Consider the following 13,322-nt stretch of genomic DNA (forward strand, 5'->3'; position numbering starts at 1 on the left):
GATGGTATAAGCGATCATGAAGCTGTTTTTGTTGTAGTTAAAAATAAATATGATAGAAACAAAGGCTGTAAAAGTAGGACTATTTGGTAATTCCATATGTTTGTTCAAAGAGGGAAGGGGGAGTTTTAAAAACAATTATCATCAGTGGAAAATGGTAAGGTAAGGAGTTCTATCAAATGAAAGGAGAGTTACTGTTATGACCACAGTGTATAAAAGGAAGGGTTGATAAACATAAAGAAGATAATTACAGGCCATTCATCTAGATATCTAATGCATTCTTTCTTATTATAATAGATATGTTTGAGAAATTACTAATTGGTTTTTTAGAAGGTAGTTTGGGTTTCTGGAAGGTTATATTGAAGCTCAACATGTACAATTACCTCGTGGGGATCATTGTAAGTACTTAGGTGTTTATATAAGGAATGATCTTTATTGGTAATCACATCAGTAAGGTTGTAAATAAAGACCTGATTTAGAATAAAATTCCAGTGTATGGGACCCACACCAGGATTACTTGAAATGGGACCTGGGGAAGGTCCACAAGAAAGCAGGACAATTTGCTCTGGGTGATTTCTGACAAAAAATATAAGGTCACAAAATGTTTGCAAACTTTAGGCAGGGAGATCTCGGGAGTAAGGAAATGAACTGCCTGACTGAGCAGTATACAGTATTCAGGGCTATTTGTAGGAATATGGTGCAGAATAACATTAGTAGATGAGTAAGCTTGAGCAGAGCTTTTACAGGTATGAATGATTATACTATGGGGCTTAAGTTGTAATTCAAGAACAAGTACAGTTAAGTACCTGTTATTTGGTTGAACATGTCCAGCATAACATTGACAATGGAATACACAATGCCTCTATCATCAGTTAGTGCTTATATGGCAATATTTATTATGTCCACTTTATTTGTTTATAGCTTCATTATGGGGTTATCCCATACATCAGTCCTCATAAAGGATGCTGTAACACAGTTACATCTCGATGCATGGTAAGTAGTCACAAAGAAAATACTTACCATCCTCTGAAACAGCAACACAGGAACAGTCATATGGAAAGGGCAGATAAAAATAATTAATTTGGTAGGCCCAATAAATTACCAAAATCATGAAAATAAAAGCAGGTGTGGATACAGGATACTTAAAATTAGGAAAAATGTTGATCAACTCAAATGAACACAACCAAATAATACTTAGATAACATTTAATAATAGCATTTCAAATTTTAGTAAATAAGGATAGAGTAATGGAATGAAATTAAATTTTTAAAAAATAAAAAAATATAGACCTATCATTAAAATTCTATTACACATAAGAATAAGGGAGGAATTCAATAAATAAGTATATGTAATTTAAGAAAAACAGTAAAGTGAAAACACTACATTAAGGTTCTTACAAGAAACTTACAAAGACGTCATAAAATAAAATTTAATGAATTAACCCTCGACTGGCATTGTGGTGTATTTAAAGATACCAGTGACTTTGTACATCCCTGGTGCTCCCTCTGCATTCCATTCTGGCTATTGCTGTTTACTGTAGCTGTCACTTAGTGCAAAGTCAACTGCTATCTTGACTTGTAGCTTTTAGTAAATATTGGTTTTCTCAAGAACTTGATTTAAATATTGTGCAGTGCCGTTTATGACCCCACAATGGCATTTGTGTTACGAAGTTTGTTGTGACTTACAATTTTGTAAGTGTTCATATTTAATTCGAAGTGTGTGTTTGATACTTTTTCTTCGTGTAAGCCTTGTTATGGCTCCCATATCTCGCCCTGGCATGTCAGTGTGTCATCCTATGATCAGGACACGCAGATGGTCTCTCGCGATTTTCTTCACCATCCTCAATATTATTGGAATGAATTCTTTCATTGTACAGACATCGCTCAAAAACTACATGCCTGTCACTAGCTTTCAGTTTCTGAAAATATTGGATGGACAATTAACTGGACTCTACCTCAAAGAAAGACTTGTATCCAATCAAACCTCAAAAAGGAAGTGATATGCACTTTGTCCTCACTCTGCTGAAAAAAAAGACAAATCAGTACTGTGTGAAATGTGACCGCCCAACCTGCCAAACTTGCCTTTTCGTGGTGTGTAAAGATTGTGATAAAGAAGACATGTAGTGGGTTTTTTAAGTGGTTATAAAAATGATGTAAATGACTGTGAAATTCAAAAGTTTTATGAGTTTTGTATACTATAATATATAAATGTAGCTTTGAATTTGCTTTGGAGCAATGAACATTTAAAATTTGTTTTCATTTCAGTTTAATTCCTGAGAGTGCGACTTTCTTTTAAAATCAGTGATGGTAAAACAATTGTGCATTATCTCACAATCTATAATCAGTAAAGATGTTAATTTCTCATTGTAGGTAATGCGAAATGTGTAAGGGAACATAATTGATGTGTATTTATTTTTGAAACTTAAATAAAAGGTGTTTGCGGTCTATGGTATCATTTTTGACCCCACAACGCCATTTACATACCAGAGTCTTCACAATGCCAGTCGAGGGTTAAAATAGGTGAAATGGAATACAATGAATTTAATAAAAATATGAAAATGGAAATTAACTTCAGGATCCTATCTCATAAGAAATATCATGGGAGATCATGAACCAGCATTCCTCCAATCAAGTGACATAAACTTAAAGTTAAGAAAAATTCCAAATTAAGAAGAATCACAACAAGAAAATAATAGCCCACATCAGAAAACACAATAAAATTTAACTGCAGTAGTTAAAAATCCCAAAACCCCAGGGATTCAGTTCAACTGACTCAACATAAAATAGAAGTCACGCCTATTAACACAATGAATCCAACCATACAATAGGATACTCTGTCACAAAGTGATGCAAGACAAAAACAAAGAGAGAATGGTCAACAATAGCCAACCCAGTAAGAAGATGCACCTGATAAGAGAAAGTGATTCATAGCTTGCCACAATAGTTTAAATAACTTGATTTCATTGGTTTACAAGAAAACATTCTTAATATAATTTATAAGAGAATAGCCCAGTTAAATTTAAAAAATACAATGCATTGACTTAAAATTATCTTATATTAGTTAAATAAAAGAGGAATAATAATAATTTGTAATACATCACATGCATAATATATTAATTTAAAATCTACATTGTAGGCCCCTACACTTTGAACCACTCGGGATATGGGTGCAACTTTTAATATCTAAAAAATAACAGGCAACAAACCCCAATGAGAGTTATAAAAAATTATAAAAGAGATTAAGTTACATAATTGAAGATCAAAATAGGGATTAATAATAATAATAAGAAGAAGGTACTTGGGGAAAATAATTTAAATACAGGTAACTTAAAATTTAGACTACAGTTTAGCTGAAAAGATCTTGAAACAATGGAAGTTAGGATGAAATTAGCCTAGTAAATGCAGTGGGCAAGTAATTTAAAAGATACTCTGATACCTCCAATATGACAGCCACTACACATAAGGCATGAGGCATCATGCCGCCATTATGGTTGGAACATAAAAACAGAAAGAAAAATAGAAGGTGAAATTAGGTTGAAATTGCTGATGAATGTTTCTCTGAACTCCCATGAATGTTTTACATCAGTCAGGTTAGACAGAACAAGGATATTTTCAATAGCTGCATAAGAAGGGACTCACCACCAGCACACATCAGTCAGTGCTACAGTTTTGAAAATTAAAACATTTAGGAAATATTCCAAGTAGAAAATTCCTTCTCATGAGGAACATTTTACTTGTTCACATCTGGATCAGTGATCACACTAAACACAACTCCATAACACCTTTTGCTTACCAACTACATAGATGCACATTCATAACCATTGCAGTCTGAATGCTAGAAGGCAATTGTATCTGTGTGGAATGGTTAATGTTGGTACAATCTTATATTGAAGTCTTTAAAACATTTTTAAAAATAATCAGTCTAACTTATTTACATGAACGATAAGAAAGTCTATGACTAACATTATGGCCTAGGTACTTACAGTGATCCCATAAGGAACTTTCACCCCAAAACACAGTTATTAAAACTGAGAGGACTTTTCCTATTTGTGAGATACAATACAAGAAATGCAAGTGTCATTCGTTCTGACGCTGCAAGGGCAACTAATTCACACCACAAAAGTCGAGGGGATTCTTAACCACACAACCCTCAATAGTCGATTTCAACATTCTAGCTATAGCCAACATCAAGCATGAGTGTCCCTACAAGAGGAAGCAAACACATCAGCTAGTAAAGATACACACAGCAACACACAGTCGCCTTCAACAAAAATAAGACTGTGAACTCATACTGGTTTAATAACAACAACAACTCTATCAGCCACACAGTTGTATACTCTATGATAATACTATAAGCTTGCTACAAGAATATTCAGTGTCATCTTTCAATGATTAAGCTACATAAGGTTCATAGAAACCATTCTACGACTTCAAATTGGGTTGCCTTTAACTAGATTCCATTTATACTTTGAACTTGTAACTCGAGGCCATAATTTTAGCCATAGACTAATTTTAGTCATAGCCTATTTTTCTTATACTTTTAGATGTGTTTTAATTTTATAAATTGTCATTTGAGAACTTACAACAAGTTTCCTCATTTTAATAAGACATATGTTTCTCTATGTAACACTTTAACTAGAGTAATCAGGATCCTGATCTTTAGCCTTTAGGCATGAGACTACGGCTGAAGATGCCCCACAATGGGCGAAACATGTTCCGTTAAATTACTATCACAAAATATAAATAATTTTAAGAACCTAATGTGTATTGAATAGGTGGATCTCAATAAACTTTTGTAACATTGTTAAATTAAGTGGTATGTTCCGAGCTATCAATGGAGAGATGGAGTGGAATGACATTAGAGATGAGAAAGTTTGAGTGGTGCCTTTAAAAGCAATCACAATATGAAGATAAAGTTGGAATTCAAGAGGACAATTTGGGGCAAATATTTGTTTATAGGAAGGGGAGTTTGGGATTGGAATAACTTACCAAGGGAGATGATCAATAAATTTCCAATTTCTTTGAAATCATTTAAGAAAAGGCTAGGAAAAAACAGATAGGGAATCTGCTACCTGGCCAACTGCCCTAAATACAGATTAATAGTGATTGAGTGAATGCCAGAATAAGACAAGAACTCGTGCACAAAACACAAGAGGTGACATGGCTGGGATAAGGGAACTCCACTGAGAATGCTCAAGGCTTCCATTCAAATATAAAATTCATTGTTCAGCCCAAATAGCATTGATAAGGCAATACTAATTCAGTACTAGCTTAGTTAACGAATGTTACAAAATTGTTGCAACCGCAGGCTTAAAATAACATGAATTTCAACATTCTTTTAGAACAAGCCAAAATTAAGTACCATAGTTAATTGCATTGGCTCAGATGCCTGCCCAAGTACAAGATGAAAATAAAAGTGGTATAAGTGAAGGAGGCTGCCTGCTGTCATTTCTTGATGGATACAGTACTTTTGCATCCATCTCTTGGAACAGGCCAGAGTAAAGCGTAGCTTCCACCAAAGTCCCAGTCAACATCCATGGCTGTGACAATGTGGAAGTTGCTGGGATATGGGTAGTGCTGAGTAATGACATTCAGAGCATGACTAGTGCATCTGAGTGTTATGAAAGGTGCTGCTCATAGGGTCAGTCGTGCTGCAATAGTACTTTCTGACCCAGTGAGGAAAGCAATGGCAAACTACCTCACTCCTCATCTTGCCTAGTACGCCTCATTTTGGTGCTACCATTGGTTTTTCGGGTTTCCTTATAACCGTATAACCTTTGGTGGTGCTATTTGAGGATCCAACCAGCCTCTGGGTATGATGACCTAACAGACAGACAGAAGTGAAGGAGAGTTTGAACCCCCACTGCTCTGAGGAACCAGCTATCTACCCTAGGTAATTCCACACAGTTACTTGAAGTGTGCAGCTTTGTCAATTATAACTATGTATTCACTAGGTGAACAATGTCTCGCTTCAAAAATTGCCTTTTGGCCTGGTTTGAAGCCTTTATTGAACGTCTTATTATTAGTGATTACATGACATAAGCTGTCAGGTCTGTTGTTTACCATTTTTGTGCCATAGTTTATATCATAATTTGAAAAAATTATTTGTAAAATTTTGATACCCTCCGGTGACAGCTGTAGCAGTGGATATAGTTTTTACAGTACAGTCACATTTAGTAAAAATTATTACAGAACTGGAGATTCCTAGTAGGTTGCATATGTTCAAGGGAAAAATAGACTCAGCTGATTCACCTAGTATTTAATGAGCAGAACATTGCTGGTAATACTGATTTATCTTCCTTTAAAAAACACACAGTTATTCAGGAAAGAGGGCTTTTGATACTGTCTTGAATTGTGTGCTCTTGTGGAGAGTGGTTCTTGTAAATACCTAAGAGTCCACATAAAGGAAGATCTAAAATGGGACACTCGTGTGGAAAATGTAACTAATAAAGCACACAAGTCTTTACATTTTCTGATGAGGGTGCTGAAGGGCAGCAGTTCCCAGGCGAATGCACTGGGCTACCTATCACTCCTCTGGCCAGTCTTGGAATATGGAGCAGCCAAATGGGACCTGTATGAAACAGGGCTGATCAGTGAACTAGAGATGGTATAGTGAAAAGCTGCAGGGTTCATGCTTAATGATTTCAATCCTAGAAGTAGCATGATGAGAATGACAGAGAAATGTGGGTGGGAGACATTGGAGACCAGAAAGAAAAAGAACACCATTATGTGCCATGTATGATGTCTGTACGAAAAAGCCTGCTTGTGGTGAGTTGAGCTGTCATAATTGTCATGTTACATAGGCTGGGCCGATCATCCATGTAAAGTAAAAGGCAGATCACAGGAAAAAATGTATGGTAAAAATTCCTATGTAAATTGGGGAACTGGTAATTGGAATGCATTACCTGCAGCAGTTATAGAGCCTTTTCCCAAAAGCACTAGATACTTCAAGAAATGACTTTAAAATCGTGATAACTTTTTATAAATTTCCATGCAGTAGTGTTGTAGGCTAAGTTAGTACCTAGTAAGTCTTCTTTCTTGCTCATGTACTCTAATTCATTGTGTTAAGTTATTGGAATTATTTCAGATATGTGAGAATATTCCATGGAATTGTGTTGTGATTATTACGCTCTCATATTTCTTCTTGTATTTATATAGTTTCCTGTAGTTTCTTTCATATAATCCTTTTGTTGTATTTTTTTGCTGTTATGTAATGAAAGTTTTAACCCTCCATTAGTGACATGATGTTTTGTTTCTGCCTTAGTGGCTTTGGTCTCTCAGACCAATTTTAAGGATAATATATAATGCAACCAAATTATACACCTTTGCAGACTACACTGCAAATCTATATATATATAAAATAACTTGTCCTGACTGACTGACTGACTGACTGATTCATCATTGCCGATCCAAAACTACTGGACAAAAAGAAATTAAATTTTGGGGATACATTCATATTAACATGTAGGTGCTCGCTAAGGGAGGATTTTTGGATATTCTGTCGCTAACGGGATAAAAAGGGGGTGAATTTTAAAAATCAAGATATCTATATCTCAAAAACTTAAATGATTACAGATGTAAAAATTGGAGTCTGGAATCTCCTTTAAAAATAAAGAAACACGTATTTTTTGTTTTTGGAAAATATCATTAAGGGGAGTGAAAAAAGGGGGAAAACTGGTTGAACACCTTTTATGAGGAGACTTATATCTCAAAAACTGAAGAAGTTACAGATATGAAAATTGAAATTTGGAATCTCCTTTGAAAATAAAGGAACACGTATTTTTGCATTTTTGGATAATCCGATGAATAGTGAGTGAAGAACAGGAGTGACAAACGGGGTGAATTTTTAAAAAGACAGTATCTGCAAATTATCTCAGAAACGTACAATATTACAGATTTGAAAACTGGTATTTGGAATTTTCTGTAAAAGTAAAGAAACATAAATATTTTTTTCGGAAAATCCAGTTAAGGGGAACTCAAGAAAGGGAGGTGAATTTTTAAAATTAGCGTATCTACAGTATATCTCAAAAACTTAACATGTTGCAGACGTGAACATTGGTATTTGGAATCTCCTTTAATAATTAGGAAACACGTATTCTTTGGTTTTCGGGAAAAACTCTTAACGGGGGGGGGGGGGGGGCTGAAGGAATTGAAAAATTAGTTGAATTATTTGTATGAGGATACTTATATCTCAAGAACTAAAGATGTTACCGTCGTGAAAATTAGTATTTGGAATTTCCTTTCCAAGTAAAGAAACACGTAATTTTTGTCTTTGGAAAATTCACTTAGGGGGGGGGGGGGGGGTGGAGGAATTCACTGAAAAATTAGTTGAATTCTTTGTATGAGTACACTTATATCTCAGAAACTAAAGATGTTGCCGATGTAAAAATTAGTATCCGTAATCTCCTTTAAAAATAAACATGCATTTTGTGGGGGGGGGGGATGAACTTGGGGCGGGGGCGGTGAAAAAGGAGTTTAATTCCTTTTTATGAGGATATATCTATCTTAAAACCTAAGACGTTACATTCGTGATAATTGTCATTTGGAAGCTCCTTTATAAATAAAGAAACAAGTTTTTTGGTTTTTGGAAAGTTCAATTAAGTGGGGGAGGATGAAAGGAAGTGAAAAAAGTAATTATTTTTCTGAAGAAACTTATATCTTATATACATAATGTTACACACGTGAAAATTTGTATTTGAAATCACCTTAAAAATAATCACGTATTTTTGGAGGGGGAGGATCAACTTAACGGACTGGGCTGCAAAAGGTGTTGAATTATTTTTATCATAATACTTATATCTCAAGAACTGAAAATGTTAGAGGCATGAACATTTGTATTTGGAATCTTATTTCAATGTAAAGAAACACGCCTTCTTTCGTCTTCGGAAAATCCACTTAAGGGGGTGTGAATGAATTGAAAAATTAGTTGAATTCTTTGTGTGAGGATACTTATATCTCAAAAACTCAAAATGTTAAAGACGTGAAAATTGGTATTTGGAATCTTTTTTAAAAATTAAGAAACACGCACTTTTGGGGAGTGAGGAATCTACTTAACGGGTAGGAAGTTGGGGGGGGGGGGGGTTGAAAAAGGAGTTGAATTACCTTTATGGGTATCCTTATATCTCAAACAGCTGAATATGTTACATACGTGAAAATTAGTATTTGGAATCTCCTCTAAAAATGAAGAAACACGCATTTTTTTGAAAATCGACGTAAGGGGTGTGGGGTTGAAAATAAGTAAATACGGAGTTGAAATATGTTTATGAGGATACTTTATCTTAAAAAATGAAGCTGTTACAGACGTGAAAGTTGGTATTTTGAATTTCCTTTCAAAATAAAGAAACACGAATTTTTGTGTTCGGAAAGTCCACTTAAGGCGGGAGAGGCGTGGAAAGAAGTGTAGAAGAAGAAGTTGAATTATTCTTATGAGTTTACATTTATCAAAATACTGAAGGTGTTACAGACGTACAGACATGAAATGTGGTATTTGGAATCTCCTTTAAAAGTAATGAAACATTTTTTTTTCGGTTTTCAGAAAATCCAGTTAAGGGATTGAAAAGAATTGGAAAAGCGGGTGATTTTTTAGAATGAATACCGGTATATCTACATTACATTTAAAAAACTTAACATGTTAGAGACAAGAAACTTGGTATTGTATGAGGATACTTACATCTAATAAAAACTAACGTTGTTACAGACGTGAAAATTTGTATTTGGATCTCCTTTAAAAACAAAGAAAAGCGCATTTTTGTGGGAAAGTCATCTTGGGAGCGGGGGTGAAAAGGAGTTGAATTTCTTTTATGAGGACACATATGTCAAAAACTGAAGATGTTACAATCATCATAACAGGTATTTAGAAGATCCTTTCCTAAAAAACGTAGTTTTCCCGAAAATTTACTTAATGGGGGGGGGGGGGGTGAACGGAAGTGAAAAAAGTTAATTCTTTTTATAGGGTAACATATCTCAAAACTGAAGGCAACAGATGTGAACGTTGGTATTTGGAATCTCCTTTGGGCATAAAGAAACACACCTTCTTTCTTTAGGGGGGTGATCAACTTAACGGCGGTGGGGTGGAGAAGGAGTTGAGACCAATTGATTTTACTCTTCATAATGTAGTGTACTTGACCCTGATCATAAAGCGATAATTTTTAATCTTTCCTGGGTTCATTTTCGAGAGCCATTTTTTCCTTTGGAGAACTTAAAGTTAGATTACAGTAGATTTTCCTGGCACATACTGTAATTAAAAATTTAAAAACATTTGAAATAAACGATAGGAATGATATTGACCATACAATTGTTCACCTCTATAATAAGGCCAATAATGCATGGAGGTATACCATTCATATCGCCAGAAATCCCGCGCACTTGCCTACGCGCGACAATTGTGCTGGTCACATTGTCAGCAATGACAATGGCAGCAGATGTAATTTACCGCCAAGTAGTGGTCTTACATCTTGCTGCGGCGTCCAGAACATCAATAATAATAATAATAATAATAATAATAATAATAATAATAATGATAATTTTCTGGACCATCGTCAAAATGTGCAGACCGCGCTGGGAACGGGTCCTGGCCGGGTAGTGACTACGAATGCAGTCCGCCTGCAGCTTCAGTACAGCCATGGCACCCAAGACGACACCACGCCGGATCTCCTCAAGGATTTGTCCATATTAACCCTATAATGCCCGGCGTGACAAATTTGTCACACGACTTTCAGATGCTATCAGAAGCTATAATACATCTTTTTTATTCTTAATGCCCAGTGTAGCACATTTGTCACACAGTCGTGAATACACTCTGGTGGATATTTCTTCAACTCTGGTCCGGGAAGAATAAAAGAGATGTATTATAACTTCTGATAGCATCTGAAAGTCGTGTGACAAATTTGTCACGCCGGGCATTATAGGGTTAAAAATGCTTATAGGAAAAGGTGGCAAAGGTTTAGGGACCCAACTGACCGGGTGGAATGCCTGGAGCTAGCCCGGGAAGTACGAAATCGATTGCGGGAAAGAAAGATTGAAGAATGGGAGGAACTTTGCCGTCAGATCGCGAATTTTGGCGGATTATATATAAAATGTTAAGCATTCAATTATAAATTTCAGTATAATACCGTAGCGAAGCACGGGTATCTTGCTAGTAAGCGATATAATTCTTTGCAAGGAAATACAGCTATTGAAGTTAAGATGGAAGGCAACCCCTGAATCGCTAGAGGAATCAGACGCTAAACAAATAATCGATATTTTACAGAATAGATCACTGTCTCAGTCTGCTATAAAGCTGGATAAAGTTCTTATTCAACGCCGTGTTTCCTTCAGTAACCAACGATAGAAAAGCAAAGCCTTAGTTTACAAATATTTGCTTTAGTGCAAGAAAAAACTTTAATAGCCTTACATGCTGCCAGATCACAGGGAATGAAGGAATGTTTGGAACATTGTGCCAATTTAAGAAGAGAATACAAAGCTGTTGTAGAAGTTGCATGACAAACATTTTTGGGGAAGGAAGAAAGGCATTTACCTGAAAAAGCTTCTCTGAATCCTTATAAGGCTTTGCACCCTAAACAAACAAAATTTCCTCGCAACATACCAATGGTTATATGGGAAGTTCATATTCGCACCATACTCCGGATGAGACACACGCATCCTAATAACTCTCTCGCCTTTCACAAAGTTACCCTAAATGATTCTGAGAGATTCACACCTAATGGAATAGGAAAAACCATCAATAGTCTGAAGAATGGGAAAGAATGTGGTCCAGATGGCATCTGTAATGAACATCTACTGTAAATGCTACGCTTCCAATGTTAAAGGATCCACTTCATCTCCTAATGAATGAATGTGTGCAACAGGGTAGGATACCAGACTGTTGGACTAAATCAACAATAAAAATATTGTATAAGGGCAAAGGTGATGCTGCAAACCCTAAATCATACAGAGGTATTGCTTTGGAATGTATACTCTTAAAGACTCTGACATTGCTAGTATGTAAACGCCTCACAGATGTGATTGATGACTCCCAGTTTGCCTTCCGTAGAGTAAAGCCAACTATTCAAGCAGTTGATTGTCAACAGTAGTACATCCAAGAAGCTTTGGAGAATCCAAAAGGAAAACTTCATGCAGTATGTATAGGACAGTCTAAAGCTTTTGACACAATAAGTAGACTTATCCTCTTGGAGAAACTAAAGAAATTCACAGGGAAAACTGCTATTTATCACCACTCATTACAAATCTCCTCTCTAACAATTGGATAGAGATCGCTGATGGCATAACTTTATCACATCCCATACTCCAAATTTTGGTGTTCCTCAATGTGACCCTTTGAGTCCCTTACGGTACTTTTCATTGACGCCACAGCAGACATCGTAGAGATAGTAGATTCCGATAATATCAGTATTATCATGTATACTGATGACATGGTTTTGACATTAACATCTCAGTCAGATTTGTTAAAGTTCCTTTAATAGAGTGGCAAAATGGGCAGAAGAAAATCAGCTGAAGTTGAATGAAGATAACACGGTTTCTGTGACGTTCAGGAAAGTAGGAAAATGAAGAACTTTTCTAATCGATGATCAACAATTGGAGTCGGTCACACATCTCAGGTATCTATGTGTTTCATTTCAAACAGTGGAAAATTTGTTTTCTTGGCATGTTATGGATCAAGTTAACACTGCTGCGAAATATATAAATGACATCAAATCATTAAACAGCTTGTCGCTCACAACTGCTATTGAACTATCTCGTCTAAAGATGAAAATGTATGGATATATCTTGGACAGAGGTAACTACATACTGTACGAGAACTATAGAGAAGGTGAAATCTATATATACAAAATAACTTGTCCTGACTGACAGCCGAGCCAAAACTACTGGACATAAAGAAATGAAATTTTGGGCATATATTCATATTAAGATGTAGGTGCTCGCTAAGAGAGGATTTTTGGATATTCCTTCGCTAAGGGGGTGAAAAGGGGGTGAAATTTTAAAATGAGTGTATCTATATCTCAAAACTTTAAAAGTTTACATATGTAAAAATTGGTATTTAGAATCTTCTTTAAAAATAAGGAAACACGTATCTTTTGTTTTCAGAAAATCCCAATAGGAGGGGTGAAAATGGGGGAAAAAGGTTGAATGCCTTTAATCAGGATACCGGTACTTATATCTCAGAAACTGAAGCTATTACAGACCTGAAAATTGGTACTTTTGATCTCTTTTAAAAATAAAGAAACACGTATTTTTTTTGTTTTTGGAAAATCCAATTAATGAGAGGGTGAAAAGGGGGTGAAATTTTAAAATGAGTGAATCTATATCTCCAAACTTTTAAAGTTTGCA

Source organism: Anabrus simplex, chromosome 2, assembly GCF_040414725.1.
Source record: "Anabrus simplex isolate iqAnaSimp1 chromosome 2, ASM4041472v1, whole genome shotgun sequence".
In the NCBI taxonomy this organism is placed as follows: domain Eukaryota; kingdom Metazoa; phylum Arthropoda; class Insecta; order Orthoptera; family Tettigoniidae; genus Anabrus; species Anabrus simplex.